Source organism: Phyllobates terribilis, unplaced genomic scaffold (genome assembly GCF_046119375.1).
Source record: "Phyllobates terribilis strain yellow unplaced genomic scaffold, ASM4611937v1 Scaffold_2__4_contigs__length_985480577, whole genome shotgun sequence".
In the NCBI taxonomy this organism is placed as follows: Eukaryota; Metazoa; Chordata; class Amphibia; order Anura; family Dendrobatidae; genus Phyllobates; species Phyllobates terribilis.
Window position 1 is genome coordinate 700,465,621 of NW_027362762.1, and position 20,219 is coordinate 700,485,839.

General features: G+C 43.7%; 1 protein-coding gene across 2 annotated transcripts in view; it reads right to left on the minus strand.

Annotated features, from left to right (window-relative positions):
* The window catches only part of LOC141225898 (serine/threonine-protein kinase 38), a 78,577-nt gene extending 59,202 nt beyond the window's left edge, over positions 1 to 19,375 (minus strand). Inside the window, exons 1-2 of one of the 2 annotated variants that reach the window (XM_073667111.1) lie at positions 19,242 to 19,348; positions 9,866 to 9,968 (exon numbers count right to left, since the gene is read on the minus strand). The gene's annotated coding sequence lies outside the window, so the exon portion shown is untranslated. Of the gene's footprint in view, positions 1 to 9,865; positions 9,969 to 19,241 lie in introns of both variants that reach the window. The other variant, XM_073667110.1, reaches the window with a different exon arrangement.
* Between the last annotated feature and the right edge of the window lie 844 nt (positions 19,376 to 20,219).

Consider the following 20,219-nt stretch of genomic DNA (forward strand, 5'->3'; position numbering starts at 1 on the left):
GGCAGCCATGGCTAAAGCAAATGTCTGCACTGTGGCTCCTCTTACTGTTCAGTTAATCATTGCAAAAACAAACCACTCAATACTAGGAAAGCAGGAGCAGGTCTACAGAGATTAAACGTCATGGATAGGCGGCCACATGGCCCATCTTGTGAGATAAGGCAGACACAACAAGGAATCAGGCACCCTGAAGCGGAGCCGTAAGCCAACATAAAACAGTTGTCTACTTGCACCCATAAAGTTCCATAGGACCCATTAGGATGCTCCATTACAAAGTCCATTGCCACAACGCAGACCTGTCAGACCCAATTATGGTCAATAGAGTCTGCCGGCCACTACAGGGATCTGGCATTGCTTTAGTTGCAGATTGCCCTTCCTTTAACAGAGCAGGAATACGGATATAACTAAAGCAGATGGGAACAGAGCCCTAGTCATTTTTTTTCCTAAGGTTTCAGTTGCTTTTTGATGGGATTAATAATAATGCAGCATTACATACAGCAAAAAAAAAGATAAATAATAACATGGAAGCCTGACTAATCCATTATATGCCAATGAATAAAAAAAATGCATGTCAATGGATTGTAATGTATCAATCATGGCTCCATTACACAGCAAATCATAATTCCGGAAAACAGAAAAAAAATCAATCATCCCATGTACCATCAGATTGGAGAGGCATTCTCCTCTATAGCATTGCTCTACGTTCACATCACATTTTATCCTGCGTCGGTGGAAAAACGGAGATTCAGGTGTATCCACTGACAGGGCCATTGACTTTAATGAAGCAGACGGAGTCATTTTGTGCTCTTTCGTACATTATTTTCAGCAGTATCCATAAATTTGAGGTGGGCACAAAAACGTGGTCAACTGCATTTTTCTGCCCACCTCAAACAGGAGGACACTGCAGAAAACAATGTCTGGCAGAGAACAAAGTGACTTCATCTGCTTCATTAAAGTCAATGGCCACTTCGGAGAATACGCCCAAATCCTATTTTTCAGGGCTTCAGGTGTAAACCCGACAGAGCTATTGATGTGTGACTAAAATGTGATGTGAACCCGGCCCAACAGCCAGGGCAGCGCTGCATATCAGAGTAACAACTAGTTATTAAATTATGCTCACAAACATGAATAATAAAAGCAATTCAATACAAGCATATGGAGCCACCTTGTGGAAATGCTGATCAATAAGCCGGACTCAGGGTTTCGCCGACAATTTCGGCTTCTTCCTGGGCACGATCAGCATGTACACACCTACTGATTTAAATACAGAATGTAAGAAACACAATTTGCATAACCATTACAGTTCTCACTTGCAAACTTAATGAGTCAGTGATCTGCAAAAAAAATATGAACATGTGTAAAACAGCATAGAAAACTATGAGAAAAAAAGCATAATTAAGTGAATACAAGTAAGATGCTTGGTATATTTTGTAATAGGGTACTCCGATCTCAGAGGACTGAGTGCCTCTACCTCATGAATGTGAAGTCTGGGAAGCGTACACCTGGCTATAGAGGCGCAGTGACGCTGTCGAAAACAGCAGAGATTTGCAGGAGCAGGACGACGACCCTAAACATGCGGCCAGAGCTACAATGGAATGGTTTAGATCAAAGCACATTCATGTGTGTGAATGGCCCAGTGACAGCCCAGACCTAAATCTCATTGAGAATCTGTGGCAAAACTTGAAAATTGCTGTTCACAGACGTTTCCATCCAATCTAGCTGAGATAGAACTGAGAAGAATGGGAAAAAATGTAAGCCTCTGGATGCGAAGAGCTGGTAGAGCAGCATGATGTAGGGACAGAGACCCTGATTTCAGAGATTTATCACTTTCTGGGCTGCTTGATGCACTTGTCCTGCTGATAAAGATGTAGTTTTGAAAAATCACAGCAAGCAGCTCAGTAAGTGATACATCACTGGAATCACAACCTTTGTCTATACATTATGCTGCTCTCAAATTGGGTGGCAAAAACATGGTGACAGATTCACTTTAACCCCCTCACGACCTATGAAATATAGGTATGTCATAGGTCGTGTATAGGTCATTAATGCAGGCTCCAGCGCTATGATTAGCTGTCATGTGCCCTAACAGCCGCGGGTGGAATCACGATCCACCCGTGGCTTTTAACATGTCAAATGCTGCTGTCAATCTCTGACAGCGGCATTTAAAACGATTGCGCCGAAAGCGCCAAAGAAACCTCGCCCATCAGCTCCCCAGTCACATGATCGCGGGACGCCAGTGGGTTGGCATGACAACCGGGGATCTGCAGAAGACCCCTGTGCTTGTCATTGCTGATCTGCTATGGATGCTGGCCTGTGGCCGGCTTTCATAGCAAATGATGATTTTTACTACACAGAGCAGGGCTGAAGGGATCAGAAGATCACGGCTTCAAGTCTCCTAAGGAGACTATTGAAGCAAGTAAAAAGTAGAAAAAAAGTGTTTTTAAAACAGTAAAAAAAAAGTTTAAATCACCTCCCTTTTGCTCCATTCAAAATAAAATAATAAAAAATATATATATACAAATATTCAGCAAAATGTCCGATCTATCAAACTATAAAAAGAATGAAGCTGATCGGTAAACGGCGTAACAAGAAAAAAAAAAAAGTCAAACGCCAGAGTGAAGTCTTTTTTTGGTTGCCGCAACATTGCAATTAAATGCAATAATGGCGATCAAAAACATCATATCTACCCCAAAATGGCATCATTAAAAAACGGCAGCTCGGCACGCAAAAAATAAGCCCTCACTTGGCCCCAGATCCCGAAAAAATTACACTTTTTTTTTTTTTCTTTTTTTTTTACAAGCTTTGGAATTTTTTTCACCAATTAAATAAAAAAGACTATACATGTTTGGTATCTACGAACTCGTAATGACCTGGAGAATCATAATAGCAGGTCAGTTTTAGCATTTTAGTGAACATGGTAAAAAAAAAATTCAAAAGTACAACTCGTTGCTCTGGGAAGAAGGGGAGCAAAAAACGAAAGCGGAAAAACCCAAGGTGGTGAAGGGGTTAAGGTCTATTGATTTGGAATTGGAGGTCAGAAAAGCTTCTGTTGTTGCAATGTGTTGGGTGTCCCAAAACTTTTGTACATACATTTTCAGGGCAATAATGACTTGGAAAAGAACGTAATGACTATTGTTACCTATGAACGGGCCTTGGCTAACATTTACAAGTTTTTACACAAACAATTGTTCCCACGCCCAAGAAATATCTGGCAAAACGTGTCTGAAGAAAACAAAACAGAGCCACCGAGGAATTATAAAACTCTGGGAAAATAATAACAATTTAAACTATTGCGTGACATGTCCAGGATGGTTGCTGACCCAGTGACACTGGTGTCCTTACTACTATAGTGTTCTAGGAGGTGGAGAAAGGTTGGGCTTCATTCAGACTTCTGAAATCTCATGCACTTGCTGCATTTTATTGAGTCCTGCTGCGTGCTTGCTCAGATGCGGCTGTCAATTCTTTCAGCATTTCTGCTGTGCTTTTAACACACTCAAATGAATGGCTGAAAAACGCAAGGGAAAATGCTGCAAAAATTTGTTTAAAAATGTGTGTATTGTACACAGTGATTTTCCTACCACCACTCTGGCTTTTTGTGCATTACAAAATACTTCAAAGATGCAATGTGTGAACATAACCAAAGGCTTCAGTCACACCTGCATATTTTCGGTCTGAGTGAAGTCCATAAACTAAAAAAAAAAAAAAAATCTGATTGCATGTTATGTTTATGTCTGATAAATGTTATTTATTGAGTGATTTTTCCCCACATATCAAATGTCAGCGTGAAATAAAAAAAATAAAAAGTAGCTAGCACTAGTGTTCTTTGTATTTCAATGACAATCACCAGTGGGTGAGCAAAAAAATAAATTAAATAAAAATCGAATCCCGTGTGGATCAATGTACAGCATCCAATTTTTACAGATAAATTGCAATTCTTTAACATGGGGAACTGCATTTGGTCTTGCCACAGAGATGACAATAAAGATGAAAAGTTATTCATTTTTTCCGGATGAAAAACAGAAGGTTTTTTTCTAATACGCTGCTGTGAACTCGCCCTTCACACGTTTTCTTCTCGAACAGCACTCTGCCCATAGAGAGTTTCATTGATCCATACACATCAGTTTTAAAAATGGATCCGCGTCTCCAGTCCGTGAGGATCAGAACATGTCCTATTGCGGATCAGACTCAGCCATTAGCATTTATAGGGATCTGTCTAAGGCTATTTTCACATGTTGAGTTTTTGCTGCGTTTTTTTTATGCAAATTAAAAGCTGTATTTTACAGTACCAGCAAAAGCTATGAGATTTAAGAAATCTCATGCACACACATTGGTTTTTTTTCCTTGAATTGGAAGACTGGCGCATGTCATTTTTTCACAAATAGAAAGCAATGGGTAGGGCAAAAACATAGTAAAAACGCAGGTACCAGGTTTTGCTGCCTTTTTAGTGAAAAAAAAAAAAAACACAGGTACAGCACTATGTGAAACCAATTTATTTTTGTGATTTTCCCAAGTTTAAACCATAATGTCTTGGTCTCATTACCTGTGAATGGCAATTTAGGATTAGTATAATTTAATTAAATTAGTGTGTACAGTAAACATTGGCTGACCAAGGTGTGAAATTGAACAATACCTGATCAACTTTCACACACTGGCTGAGCAAAGTGTGAAAGTAAACAAACAGTGTCCTACAAACTCAATGCTCTGCCAATGTATTATGTAAACTATTCCAGACCAATTCACCTCCTCCCGCTGTTACATTTGTAATTGTGTATTTTTTCATTAACTCATATGAACTTTTTTTCTTTTTTTTTTTCTTCAGAATAGTCTCTATTTTTTTCAGACATAAAAGTCTTTTTCCACTAATTTGATCAAATTGCCTTTTTTCCAAATGGTTTTATTTTTTCACATGTCTTGCATTGGTGACCTGTGTTCATGCTTCTGTGGTGGAAACAAAGCTGAATTTTGGGATCCTGAAAACCACAGCAAAACCTGCTTTTTGTAAGCAGCTTCTTTGCTCCCAAGAAAGCAGGTTTTGCCTGCAGAAAAAAATGTAGCAAAAATGCAACATGTGAAGTTAGCCTTAAAAAGAAAACACGCTGAAGACATACTTAGTACTTTGGTTCATTCATTTTTAACTCATACATTTTTAAGAATCAACGGATAAAAAAAAGTTCTGTCCGCCTGCTTCAGTGAAAGAAAAACAAAAAATACAGATGCAACCGGGGGGATGAAAATGTGTTTTTCTCAGAGTGAAAGACTCACACCGATGTGTGAATGGAGTGTAAGGGAAAGATGAGGCATTGCAATAGACTCTCCCACATCGGGCAGTGAGGAGGACATGGCAGGAATACTGGAAAGAAGGGGAAACTCTGTGTCTGGCACATGCTGTGTACTGCCCTTCCCGTGACTCAAAAATTACCTCAGAGACTTAGATGCAGTAATATCATGTGAATATCCCATTGCCCGTCTCCAGGTGAGGAGACTCGGCCAGGTCTTGTCTGTCGTACATAAATGTACGGCAAATCGCTGATAAATTACCTGAGGCACTAAGCACTCGTTCAGAGTAATGCATTTTGGGTCCGAGTGTGCGACAAACCTCATACCGACCAACTGTAGCCCGTGTGAAAGTGAAAATGGGCATTTTCCACACAAATTAACAGTGTGAAAAAAATAAAGTGCCTCATATTCTGCTCTCTCTTATGAACCAATATAGTGTGCGCAATAGACGGCAAGCCCTGTATCTGCCCACAATATGGACAAGCACATAATGCGGCCCTGACTGATTCTTTTCTTTAGATACAGTATCAAGAGAATATAGTCGGCACTCCGTACAGCTGGGGTGTTGCACGTGGAAAATTCTTATATATAATATATTACACACACATACACAAGTTTTTTTAAGTTTTGTTTTGTGTCTGTTTTTGGTGTGTAATACTTTAAATTAAGTGCCTTTATTTTTGATACTTCTATGCGTTTTTAGAGCGTTCCCACAGAATGTGCGTTTATTACCTACTAGATGGTGGCCCGATTCTAACGCATCGGGTATTCTAGCATACGTCTCCCGACCCTCCTTTATAATGCCCCATGCAGACAAAAAAAAATAAAAAATCCAATACTCACCTCACTGCTTCTCTGGACTCCAGCGTAGCCGGCATGTTCACGCTGTGCGCTGTGACCGGTCAGGAGAGAGCGCGGTGTAAAGACGTTACCGCGCCCTCTGACCTGAGACGTCACAGAGCAGCAGCGGAAAACACAGGAGCTGCTGCGGAGGCACGGGGAGGGGTAAGTATGACGCCGGGTGCCGGGATCCTGATCGAGTGGGGGGAGGGGAAAGGAGGGGACAGGAGGGGAAAGGAGGGGACAGGAGGGGACAGGAGGGGAAAGGAGGGGAAAGGAGGGGAAAGGAGGGGAAAGGAGGGGAAAGGAGGGGAAAGGAGGGGAAAGGAGGGGAAAGGAGGGGAAAGGAGGGGACAGGAGGGGAAAGGAGGGGAAAGGAGGGGAAAGGAGGGGAAAGGAGGGGGGGGGGTCACACTTGTCCTCGGGAGATAAGCGGCCGTAGCCGCTGATCTTCAGACGATAGAAGCATGTAGGTCAGCGGTGCCTGCGGTCGGGGGACTTATGCTGCGAGCAGCCGGCTGCATCTCCCGGCTGCATCGCCGCTGACTTCCGTGCCGCACATGAGCCGCCATGTTTTTCTGAAATGCCGCATCGCTGATTGGTCCGGCCGGACCAATCAGCGACCCGGGATTTCCAGGACAGACAGACAGACGGGATAAGACAATTATATAGATAGATGGATTTAGCACATCTAATGCAATTCTATGGGGAAACTCCACACATAAAACTCAGCACACGAGAAATTGACATGCAGTTCAAACGTGCACCACAGATCAGTTTACGCTGCATCATTAAAAAAAAACAAAAAAAAACCAGAGGGCATGAGATTTCTATAAGTCCCATCCACTTTGCTGGTACTGTAAGATTATTTTCACACACTGCTTTTATGCTGCATTTGTTATGCAAATTAAAAGCTATGAGATTTCAGAAATCTCATGCACGTTTTTTTTCCTCACCCCGTTTAGTGCGGGCTCAGCCACTGAGCCCTCACTGAAGCAGGCACATGTCAGCCGCAGGTGGAATCGCGATCCACCCGCAGCTGTTAACTAGTTAAATGCTGCTACATCACTGACATGCTTTTTTCATAAAAATCGGTGCAAATATCATGTATATAAAGCACTTTATATAGTTATATCCTACCCTACCTGCTTGTTTAGTCATAGGGATGTGATTCATTGCATTCAGTCGGGGTTGTTGATGACCACGCCATTTGAATTCTGTTCCCAGGTTTGTGCTGACGTCACTAGTTTCGGCGTTTAAATGCCACGCTTGTGCAGTATGTATATTGGCCAGCCGCACATGTGTATTGTCGATCTGGGAGCCGCGCATGCGCTGTGACGTAGCACCCCATCACTCTCCTTCTTGGTCAAATAGCCCTTACACAGCCTGGAGGTGTGTTTGGGGTCATTGTCCTGTTGAAAAATAAATGATGGTCCAACTAAATTGCATGCCGCTGCAAGATGCTGTGGTAGCCATGCTGGTTCAGTATGCCTTCAATTTTGAATAAATCCCCAACAGTGTAACCAGCAAAGCACCCCCACACCATCACACCTCCTCCTCCATGCTTCACGGTGGGAACCAGGCATGTAGAGTCCATCCGTTCACCTTTTCTGCATCGCACAAAGACACGGTGGTTGGAACCAAAGATCTCAAATTTGGACTCATCAGACCAAAGCACAGATTTCCACTGGTCTAATGTCCATTCATTGTGTTCTTTAACCCAAACATGTCTCTTCTGCTTGTTGCCTGTCCTTAGCAGTGGTTTCCTAGCAGCTATTTTACCATGAAGGCCTGCTGCACAAAGTCTCCTCTTAACAGTTGTTGTAGAGATGTGTCTGCTGCTAGAACTCTGTGTGGCATTGCACTGGTCTCTAATCTGAGTTGATGTTAACCTGCGATTTCTGAGGCTGGTTACTCAGATAAACTTATCCTCAGAAGCAGAGGTGACTCTTGGTCTTCCTTTCCTGGGGCAGTCCTCATGTGAGCTAGTTTCTTTGAAGAACTTGATGGTTTTTGCAACTGCACTTGGGCACACTTTCAAAGTATGCCCAATTTTTCGCACTGACTGACCTTCATTTCTCAAAGTAATGATGGCCATTTTTCTTTACTTAACTGCTTTTTTCTTGCCATAATACAACTTCTAACAGTCTATTCAGTAGGACTATCAGCTATGTATCCACCTGACTTATGCACAACACAACTGATGGTCCCAACCCCATTTATAAGGCAAGAAATCCCACTTATTAAACCTGACAGGGCACACCTGTGAAGTGAAAACCATTTCCGGTGACTACCTCTTGAAGCTCATCAAGAGAATGCCAAGAGTGTGCAAAGCAGTCATCAAAGCAAAAGGTGGCTACTTTGAAGAACCTAGAATACAAGACATATTTTCAGTTGTTTCACACTTTTTGTTAAGTATATAATTCCACATGTGTTAATTCATAGTTTTGATGCCTTCAGTGTGAATGTACAATTTTCAAAGTCATGAAAATACAGAAAAATCTTTAAATGAGAAGGTGTGTCCAAACTTTTGGTCTGTACTGTACATCTTGCACTGGTGGCGTAACACCTTGCATTGTTCATGCTTGTATGGTGGAAGCAAAGCTAAGCTTTGAGAACAAGAAGAACTCAGCAAAAGCACAGCAAGAAAAGTAGCACAAAAGCCAACAAAACCTGCATTTTCTCTGCAGCTCTTTTTACTGCCAAGAGATCAGGTTTTGACAGCAGAAATAAAGCAACATCTGAACACAGCCTAAGGTTATGTTTCCACGATGAGCTTTTGCTGCGTTTAACACTGCACATTTTTGCTGATTCAAAAACGCAGCGTTTTACAGTTCCAGCAAAGTGGATGGGATTAAGGGTATGTGCACAAGATGCAGAAATGAAGCAGAAAATTTCTGCATCTCCCTGGCAGAAAAAACGCATGCAGATTTTGCATGCGTTTTTCCTGCGGAATACATGCGGATTCACATGCGTTTCCGCATGTGGATTGACAAGCGCTTTTCTGGCGATTTTAGCATCACTTGGAAAGTGCTTGACAACTAGGTCACACTATATAAATCCATTCAAAAGGCATGGATTTATATACTGTGACCCGAGAGAGTGTATATACTTACCTCCGATGGCCCGCGCTGTCCTGCTCAATCCGTTCTCCCTCGCCGGCAACTTTGAATTGAAAGACCTGCCGACGTCAGCGTCACGTGACCCGTCACATGACTCTGACGTCAGCGCAGGTCCTTCAACTCACTGCAAAGTGCCGGGAACCAAGCAGGAGCGCTGCGCGGGCCGACAGAAGGTAAATATACATTTATTTTTTATTTTATTCTTGTTTTACAGCTTTTTTAATGGTACCTGGGTGTGAAGGAGACTCTCCTCTCCTCCACACCCGGGTACCATCCGCACATTAGAACGCGCCAATAGCGCAAGTACAAATGCAGTCTTGCGGAATTGGCGCGTTCTAATGCAAGTCAATGGCGGCGAAAACGCCGCGTTTACGCAAAATTAATTGACATGCTGCGGATTTTTGAGCGCAGCGTTTACGCTGCGGAAAAATCCGCATCATGGGCACAGCACATGCGGATTTCAATTGGGGAACATTGCTGCCCTTCTACCATGCGTTTTTAATGCTTTTCCGCGGCGTTTACGCAACTGCAAAAACGCCGCGGAAACGCATTAAAAACGCATCGTGTGAACTCAGCCTTATAGAAATCTCATGCCCACTGTGCTTCTTTTTAACCCATTGCAAACTGACCTGTCGTGCATGTTTCAAATAAGCAGCGTGTCAATTTCTCTTGCGGGTACGCTGCGTTTTCTGTGCGGAATTTCCCCATAGACTTACATTAGATGTGGAAAATCTGCAGAAAAAAAACGCACATGCGTGAAGTGCGTTTCCGCGCACATAAAAAAAGCAAAAAGCATGTAATCAGTACCAAAGCATGTCAATAACGTTTTCAGAACGCATCAAAAACAAAGCAGCTTTATTTAAAGAATGACACAAAAAAAGCGTCAAAAACCACAGTGTCAAAAACACGTAAAAAAAAAACAATAAAAAGCGCAAGTAACAATTTAAATAGAACGTGCAGAAATGGTGCAACATCAAAAATGCACCGAAAGCTCATAGTGGCAAAGTAGCCTCAGAGGCTGTGTTTCTTGTGCAATGAAATTACGCAGCGTCAAAAACTCTGCAAAAACTCATTGTGAGAATTTATCCTTAGGGTATGTGCACAAGACGTATATTCCAGGCCATTATGCTCCGCAGCAGTAAGTTCTCACACTGCGAGCAGTGATGTCAGTAAGGTTACCGAGGTTCATCAGCTGTGAAGTGTGATAAACCTTAATGATGATGTCACCGCTCGTCATTGCAGCCGTGTTCTCACGCTACTCTTGTGTTCCGGTGGCCACGGTGAGCGGTAGCGTTACTGCTGTCAAAGCTCATCACAGCCTCCCGATGTAGCAGTGTCGGGGATCGTCGTGCGACGGCCATATCATGGGGGACCCTTTTGGATAATTTTATTTTTTTATGGTAATCAATGGGTAAAACAGGGTAATTGTCAGGGAATGCATTTTACAATTAAAGGACTTTTCTGTGTGTTTATTTCCTTTGAGCACGGTGCTAGGAATGAGGGTGTATTATAGATGCCTCTCCATTACTAACCCCTGGGCTTGATGTCAACAGATGACATCAACCCCAAAACCATTACCCCGCTTGCCAACGCACCAGGGCAAGCAGGAAGAACAGAGGCTAAGTGCCAAAATTGACGCAACTAATGGATGTGCCATTTCTGGGGTGGCTGAGGGCTGATGTTATTATTCTGGGAAGGGGCCAATATCCATGGTCCCTTCTCAGGCTATTAATATCAGCCCGCAGCTGTCTGCCTTGCCTTAGCTGGTCATTAAATATAGGGGTGACCCCACGTCATTTTTTTTAGGGTCCCCCCTTTTTAATAACCAGTAAAGCCTACGTAGACAGCTGTGATCTGTTAATAGGTTGGGAACCTTTATGGATATTGGCCCCTTCCCAGAATAATAACACCAGCCCACAGCTGTCATTAAAAATAAGGGGGACCAAAACACCACTTTTTTTTTAATTATTTAACCACTTCGCGCCAGAGCCTGTTTTTGCCTTCGTGACCGGGCCAATTTTTTCAATTCTGACCACTGTCACTTTATGAGGTAATTACTCTGGAACGCTTCAACGGATCCCCCTGATTCTGAGACTGTTTTTTTGTGACATATTGTACTTCATGATAGTGGTAAAATTTCTTCGATATCACTTGCGTTTATTTGTGAAAAAAATGGAAATTTGGCGAAAATTTTGAAATTTTCAAACTTTGAATTTTCATGCCCTTTAATCAGAGAGATATATCACACAAAATAGTTAATGAATAACATTTCCCACATGTCTACTTCACATCAGCACAATTTTGGAACCAAAATTTTTTTCTGTTAGGAAGCTATAAGGGTTAAAAGTTGACCAGCGATTTCTCATTTTTACAACAAAATTTACAAAAACATTTTTTTAGGGACCACATCTTATTTGAAGTGACTTTGAGGAGCCTTTATGACAGAAAATACCCAAAAGTGATACCATTCTAAAAACTGCACCCCTCAAGGTGCTCAAAACCACATTCAAGAAGTTTATTAACCCTTCAGGTGCTTCACAGGAATTTTTGGAATGTGGAAGAAAACAATGAACATTTAACTTTTTTTCACAAAACTGCTACTTTAGCCTCAAATTTTTAATTTTCACAAGGGCAGCCAGAAAAAATAGACCCCAAAATGTGTTGTGCAATTTCTCCTGAGCACGCTGATACCCCATATGTGGTGCAAAGCCACTGTTTGGGCGCACGGCATGGCTCGGAAGGTAAGGAGCGCCATTTGACTTTTGGAATGGAAATTTGACTGGAATCGATAGCGGACGCCATGTTGCATTTGGAGAGCCCCTGAGGTGCCTAAACAGAGGAAACCCCCAACAAGTCACCCCATTTTGGAAACTAGACCCCTCAAGGAACTTATCTAGATGTGTGGTGAGCACCTTGAACCCCCAGGGGCTTCACACAATTTTATAATGTTGAAGGGTGAAAATAAAAAAAACACATTTTTATCACAAAACTGCTACTTTAGCCTCAAATTTTTAATTTTCACAAGGGCAGCCAGAAAAAATGGACCCCAAAATGTGTTGTGCAATTTCTCCTGAGCACGCTGATACCCCATATGTGGTGCAAAGCCACTGTTTGGGCGCACGGCATGGCTCGGAAGGTAAGGAGCGCCATTTGACTTTTGGAATGGAAATTTGACTGGAATGGATAGCGGACGCCATGTTGCATTTGGAGAGCCCCTGAGGTGCCTAAACAGAGGAAACCCACAACAAGTGACCGAATTTTACAATCTACTCCTCTGTATAAATTAATCTAGTGGTGGGAAAATAAGTAGGTAAATGGTCACTAAACCCATAGATGAATTCCCACAGAGGTGTCATTTCCATAATGGGGTCACTTCAGGGGGGATTATGCTGTTCTGGTACTTTTCAGAGTACCAGAGCTAAAGAATCCCCCCTGAAGTGACCCCATTTTGGAAATGACACCCCTCTGGGAATTCATCTATGGGTTTAGTGACCATTTTAACTCGATGGATGATTTCCAGAAACAAGCACGCAATGGAAGGTTTAGATTCTGGAGAACCCCCCCTGGAAATTAAGTGAGCTCTACTCGAATATGTCATTCACTAAATGAACCAAATGTTTGAATGACAAATTGGGATACATTTTTACAGTTTAAAAACGTGGTTCTGTGTGGTAGATTTTAAAGCAGTCAGTGACGCATAAGGCTGGCAATGATGGGCATTGTGGGCAATAGTAGCGGGTATCACGCCTCATTCCTCTCTTAGTACATACACGACATCTTTTCTGGGGGTTCCTTCTTGTTTCCGTTGCTGGAATAAGTGCAATAAAATGTCGCTCAGTGAGTCTTTTCACATCCTCAGATTCTAATGGATGAGCGGGGCTAACACTTTGAAGGACAAGATTTTCAATTACCTTTTCTTGATAATCAAGAAAAGGATCTGAATTTCCTGCTTTTTTGTACAACACAAAAGAATTGTATGTGGCCACCTGAAACAAATAGATAACCAACTTTTTATACCAGGTATAGGACTTTCTTGATACCTGGTATGGCTGTAGAACCTGGTCTGCAAGGTCCACACCCCCCATGTGTTTGTTGTAGTCAATGACTGACACAGGTTTTTGCTTCGGAGTGGTGGATCCTAGTTCTACAGTGGCCCTTGTGGCATCTGTGTGGATCGAGCTGAGGACAAAAATATCCCTCTTATCCCTATATTTCAGGGCAAGCAGCTCTCCGTTGCGTACAGCCCCTGACTGCCCCTTTTGGAACTTTTGGTTGACCAATGGTTGTGGAAACCCCTGACGGTTTTTACGGATGGTCCCACAAGCCCCGATGTTGTGTTCAACCAGACTTTTAAATAGGGGTATGCTGGTGTAATAATTGTCCACATATAGATTGTAGCCTTTTTGAAAAAATGGACTTATCAGCTCCCAAACAATTTTTGCAGATGTCCCCAGATAAGTAGGGCATCCTGGTGGGTTTAGTTGGCTATCTTTCCCCTCATATATGCGGAAAGCGGATGTGTATCCGGTTGAACTTTCGCACATTTTATAGAGCTTTATTCCAAACCTTGCCCTTTTAGATGGGATAAATTGCTTGAGGTGCAGTCTTCCTTTGAATTTTACAAGGGACTCATCTATAGAAATATTTTGTGTTGGGGTGTAGAGGCTTAAGAATTTTTCTGACAAATTTTCAATGATGGGTCTAATTTTATATAACCTGTCATGTTCTGGGGCATTTCTGGGCAGGCATTGACTATTGTCGTTAAAATGCCAAAACCGCATGAGCATTTCATAACGGGTCCTAGGCAGAATGACTGAAAACATAGGGGTGGCTTGAACAGGGTGGTTGGACCAGTAGGATCGAATGCTCGGTTTTTTAACAAGCCCCATGGCAAATGTAAGTCCTAAAAATTTTTTTATTTCTGGGACATTAGTTGGTGTCCATAAATTTGCCCTAGCATAGTAAGATCGGGGATTCTGGCTTATGAATTGGGATGCATATAAATTTGTTTGCACGACAATATGCTCTAGCAAGCTGTCTGTAAAAAAACAAATTAAAAAAATGAATTGGTCCAAAATCTTCCACCTCCACATTTATACCAGGAGTGGCGTTGAAATCAGGGCTGAATGGAGCAGCCGAATCCGAAGCCTCCCATCTGGGAAATGCTAGATCATGTGGCAAAGCCCCTTGTACACTGGCGTGCGCCAATTCACTAGTAGCAGGGACAGCGCTTGTACTGGGCAGTGTTCCCTGATTTGGAGACGTTTCTCCAGTAGCGCTATTTGCCCCTATTGTTGTACTGGTCCTTGGGCTTGAGGATGGACCAGAATCACTGCTCATTTCTGGGTTCTCAGTGTCGCCGCTACTAAAGCCCTCAAAATCCACATCTCCATCTGAGATTGCGCTGTCATCAGTGTCAGAACACAGCAGGGCATACACCTCCTCTGCGGTATAAGTCTGACGGGCCATTTTATTTTTAGATTTTTTGACTGGACTGAACGGACCGGACTGAACGGACCGGACTGACCTGACTGGACTGACCTGACTGGACTGACCTGACCTGACTGGACTGACCTGACTGGACTGACCTGACAGGACTGACTGACTGATAGATAGATCTGACAGGACTGACTGACTGATAGATAGATCTGACAGGACTGACTGACTGATAGATAGATCTGACAGGACTGACTGACTGATAGATAGATCTGACAGGACTGACTGACTGATAGATAGATCTGACAGGACTGACTGACTGATAGATAGATCTGACAGGACTGACTGACTGATAGATAGATCTGACAGGACTGACTGACTGATAGATAGATCTGACAGGACTGACTGACTGATAGATAGATCTGACAGGACTGACTGACTGATAGATAGATCTGACAGGACTGACTGACTGATAGATAGATCTGACAGGACTGACTGACTGATAGATAGATCTGACAGGACTGACTGACTGATAGATAGATCTGACAGGACTGACTGACTGATAGATAGATCTGACAGGACTGACTGACTGATAGATAGATCTGACAGGACTGACTGACTGATAGATAGATCTGACAGGACTGACTGACTGATAGATAGATCTGACAGGACTGACTGACTGATAGATAGATCTGACAGGACTGACTGACTGATAGATAGATCTGACAGGACTGACTGACTGATAGATAGATCTGACAGGACTGACTGACTGATAGATAGATCTGACAGGACTGACTGACTGATAGATAGATCTGACAGGACTGACTGACTGATAGATAGATCTGACAGGACTGACTGACTGATAGATAGATCTGACAGGACTGACTGACTGATAGATAGATCTGACAGGACTGACTGACTGATAGATAGATCTGACAGGACTGACTGACTGATAGATAGATCTGACAGGACTGACTGACTGATAGATCTGACAGGACTGACTGACTGATAGATCTGACAGGACTGACTGACTGATAGATCTGACAGGACTGACTGACTGATAGATCTGACAGGACTGACTGACTGATAGATCTGACAGGACTGACTGACTGATAGATCTGACAGGACTGACTGACTGATAGATCTGACAGGACTGACCTGACAGGACTGACCTGACAGGACTGACCTGACAGGACTGACTGATCTGACAGACTCACTAACCCTAACTCTTACTTTCTTTTTTATTTTATTTTTTTTACTTTCACAGTGGCAAGGCTGACAGCTCTTGTCACACTGTTTCTCCTCTGCTCTCTCACTGAGATCGGAGGAGAAACAGTGTATTTATCAGGCAGATCGCCCGGGAAAGTTTGTTGCTAAAACAAACTTCCCTGGTGATCTCTCTGATTGGCTGGTGTGACGCTGACATCATCGAGACCTGAGCCAATCAGGTCTCAATGATGTCAGAGGTCACAGCACCGGGATCCCCGCCGCTCCTGAGGTATGTGGGGGGTCCCGATCGCCGACCACCAGCTGTTACTATCTTTTAAATGCCGCGATCGCTATGGATCGCGGCATCTAGAAGATAGGAACAGGTTAACATCATGGGGACCTGATCCATTCAGGTCCCCATGATGCCACATGTCAGAGCTATCGCTCTGAACCGGTACCGCAGCGCTAGCAGGACCCTGGGGGTCCTGAGCGCTGCGGGACCACCCACCGTTTTTAAACGTCGGCGCTGCACAGAGCCCGGGCAGCGCCGACGCTTATGTACAGTGGGCGGTCCTGAACCGGTTAATAGGTTTAATAAGGCTAGACACCCTCTAGTGCCACAAGAAGGGCTCTAAAGGGTGATAGTTTATTATATGCAGAGGGGCTTGTGACATTAAATATCTACAGAACATCTATACTATTTATGCTATCTATATACACTATTGTTTTAATTAGTTTGTAAACTAGCCTTAAATGACAGAATTACTGTATGTAAAAGATGATGTTAAAAACGCAAGTCATACGGATGCTAGGTGGGGGGTATATTGCATTGTACTCGCATGACATTAGTCATACTTTTCAGAGTCAACATCGGAGGAATTTTGTTTTGTTTTTTATGCAGATGAGTGGAAGCCCTTATAGGAAAGGAGTTATGTGCAGTACTATTACGACACACGTCGGGTCCCTCCCTCAGCACCGGAGCCCGCTCCCGTACGGGGACATGACAGCTGAGATGTGCCCCTAACAGCCGCTGGTGGAATTGCGATCTATCCGCGGCTGTTAACTAGTTAAATGCTGCTGTCAATCTCTGATAGCAGCATTTAACTCGCGCTTACCGGAAGCACGTCACAAACCCCGCCCATCAGCGAACCTGTCAAATGATCGCTGGTCGCTGATGGGTTGGCACGACAATCCGGGGTTTGCAGGAGACCCCTGCGGTTGTCATTGCCAGATTGCTATGAGCGCCGCCCAGCAGTTGGAGCACATAGCAACTGAGCAATTCTGCTACACACAGGTGATCTGATCATCGACTGTGTGTAAGGCTGAGTTCACACGATGCGTATTTAATGCGTTTCCGCGGCGTTTTTGCAGTTGCGTAAACGCCGCGGAAACGCATGAAAAACGCATGGTAGAAGGGAAGCAATGTTTCCCAATTGAAATCCGCATGTGCAGTGCCCATGATGCGGATTTTTCCGCAGCGTAAACGCTGCGGTCAAAAATCCGCAGCATGTCAATTAATTTTGCGGAAACGCTGCTCTTTTGCCGCCATTGACTTGCATTAGACCGCATGGAATCCGCATCACTGTATATGTTGATGCGCTTTTCATGCGGTCTAATGTGCGGATGGTACCCGGGTGTGGAGGAGAGGACTCTCATCCAGACCCAAGTACCATTAAAAAAAAAAGAATAAAATAAAAAATACATATATTCTCACCTTTTGACGGCCCGCGCAGCGCTCCTGCTTGGTTCGCGGCACTTCGGGGTTGAATGAAGAAGGACCTTCGCTGACGTCAGAGTCATGTGACGGGTCACGTGATGCTGACGTCGGAAGGTCCTAAAGTCTTCACTGCCGGCAGCCGGGACCGAGCGAAGCAGGACACCGGGGGCCATCAGAGGGTAAAGTATATATTTATTTTTTGACATTCACACACTATATAAATCCATGCCGGCTGCATGGATTTATATAGTGTAAAGTTGACAAGCACTTTCCAAGTGATGCTAAAATCGCTTGGGAAGCGCTTGTCAACCCGCATGCGGAAATGAAAGTGAAGAACGCTTCATTTCCGCATGTCCCTGGCAGGAAACCGCATGTACAATCCGCATGCGTTTTTTCCTGCCAGAGAGATGCAGAAACGCTCAGGAAAAAATCCTGAGCATTTCTGCATCGTGTGCACATACCCTAACACAAACGATCAGATGAGGGCTGCTTCTAGTCTTCCATGGAGACTATTGAAGCAAGGAAAAAGTATAAAAAAAAGTTTTTAAAAAAATATAAAAAAAAAAAAATATAAAAAGTTTAAATCATCCCCCCCTTTTGCACCATTCAAAATAAAACAATAAAGAAATCAAATCTACAAATATTTAGTATCGCAGTGTTCAGATACTGCATTCACCCGATCTATCAATATATAAAAATAATTAATCCAATCGGTAAACGGTGTAACGAGAAAAAAAAATTCAAACCGCCAGAATTACGTTTTTTTTGGTCGCCGCAACTTTGCAATCAAATGCAATAACGGCGATCAAAAGATTGTATCTACTCCAAAATGGTATCAATAAAAATGTCAGCTCGGTGCGCAAAAAATAAGACATCACCCAGGCCTGGATCACGGAAAATGGCACCATTTTCTTTTAAACCAAATTTTTAAAATTTCACCGCACTTGGAATTTTTTTCCTCGTTTTCCAGTACACGATATGGTGAAACCAGTGATGTCGTTCAAAAGTACAACTAGTCCCGCAAAAAACGAAAGCACAAAAACAGAAAATGGCCCGGTCATGAAGGGGTTAAAGTCACCCCCTGGGCTCCACACAAACCACAGTGCACACAAGGTGAGAACAGCCTGATCCATCCCTTACATGACACAGGCCAAACCTCCCATGTGCAGACACTAATAGGACAGAAGACTGAGTGACCTATGACCTCCAGGTGTGCTGACACCACAACTCCCAGCCAGAAGGTGGCAGATGACCACTGTACGGATCTAGAGACAGACATACTTCTCAGAGTCACCAGTGACCACAAAGACCAGCCTGATTACAGGCACGGGCTGTACAAGCAGCGACCTGCCCGCATCTACCTATTTATACAACAGTCCACAGATCACTTACCGCCAGACAGTTCTAAGCCTCCCCCACGTATAGCTTTTTTGGATTAATCCACCCACAAACTCCTTGTCGTTGTAGAACAAACCATAACACCTAGAGGGTGACTACAAAAAAAACAGTGCTCCACATCCTGGTAAAGCCCGCTCACTTCCCGCCTGTCCCCAGGGCACTGTCCTATGAGCCCAGCGCCTCTCCTGTACTACACTAATATAGGGGATGGTACACTACCAGGTCTATGCCAGTCCTGTACTCACCGGCCGAGCTTCTCAAAAGTTACCGTAGATGCAGGCTCCTACTGAGCTGAAGGACCTTTGATGATGTCATGATCATGTGATCAGTCACGTGTGTGGGAGGAGTCAGGTTTTGTCTAAGGTCCATGCTCTGTACAGACCTGGTCCTTCCCAGTGTTCGGCACCAGTCAGCTCTACAGCACTGCCTGTGTCCCACCACTGGGAATGCCCCCTAGTGGTCAGGTCCTGAATAGCAGCACACAGTGACATTACTATTTCCTATATCCCAGTAGGAGCCTTTCCCTGTTCTGTGCAGAGGTCTGGTGCGGCCATGTTCAGTGACTGCATGGGGCTGACTGATAGTGCTGAGCTCGTTGCCTAGGTTACCGTCCTCTTCAGGCTGAGAGTGGCAGGTTACCTAGGTTAGGTCTATACTTTCCAGCCTGCTTGTGCCGCTCTGAAGCCGCCATAGAGCGGGATCCAGTCCCTCCGTGCCCTGCGCTCTGCCTGGAGAGGGCACAGTGTGTACAGGACCAGGCTACTGGTCTGCCCTGAGACTTCAGGAGCGCAGGAGGCCGGGGTGGCTAGCGGTGCGCTCATGGACATTTATGCTGAGAAAGCCCCTTTATAATCTTAACAATTCATCATGGTTTTTCAATATGTCTGTAAAAAATGTTGACTGTCCTTGATTTTTGGATAAATTGTCTGGAAATATAAATTAGGCCACGGCCCCACTATCAGTATTTGGTCAGTATTTGGTCAGTATTATTTCTCAGGAGTGGGAGCCAAAACCAGGAGTGGGTGATAAATGCAGAATTGGTGACTTGTTTCTATTATACCTTTTCTCTGATTGTTCCTCACCTGGTTTTGGCTCCCACTCCTGAGAAAAAATACTGACCAAATACTGATAGTGGGGTCGTGGCCTAAGTCTGACCCCTGCCTCCAATGTGCAGTAATAGGAGGGATTCAGACTTGTTACTAGAGAAGATGAGTGAACGTTTT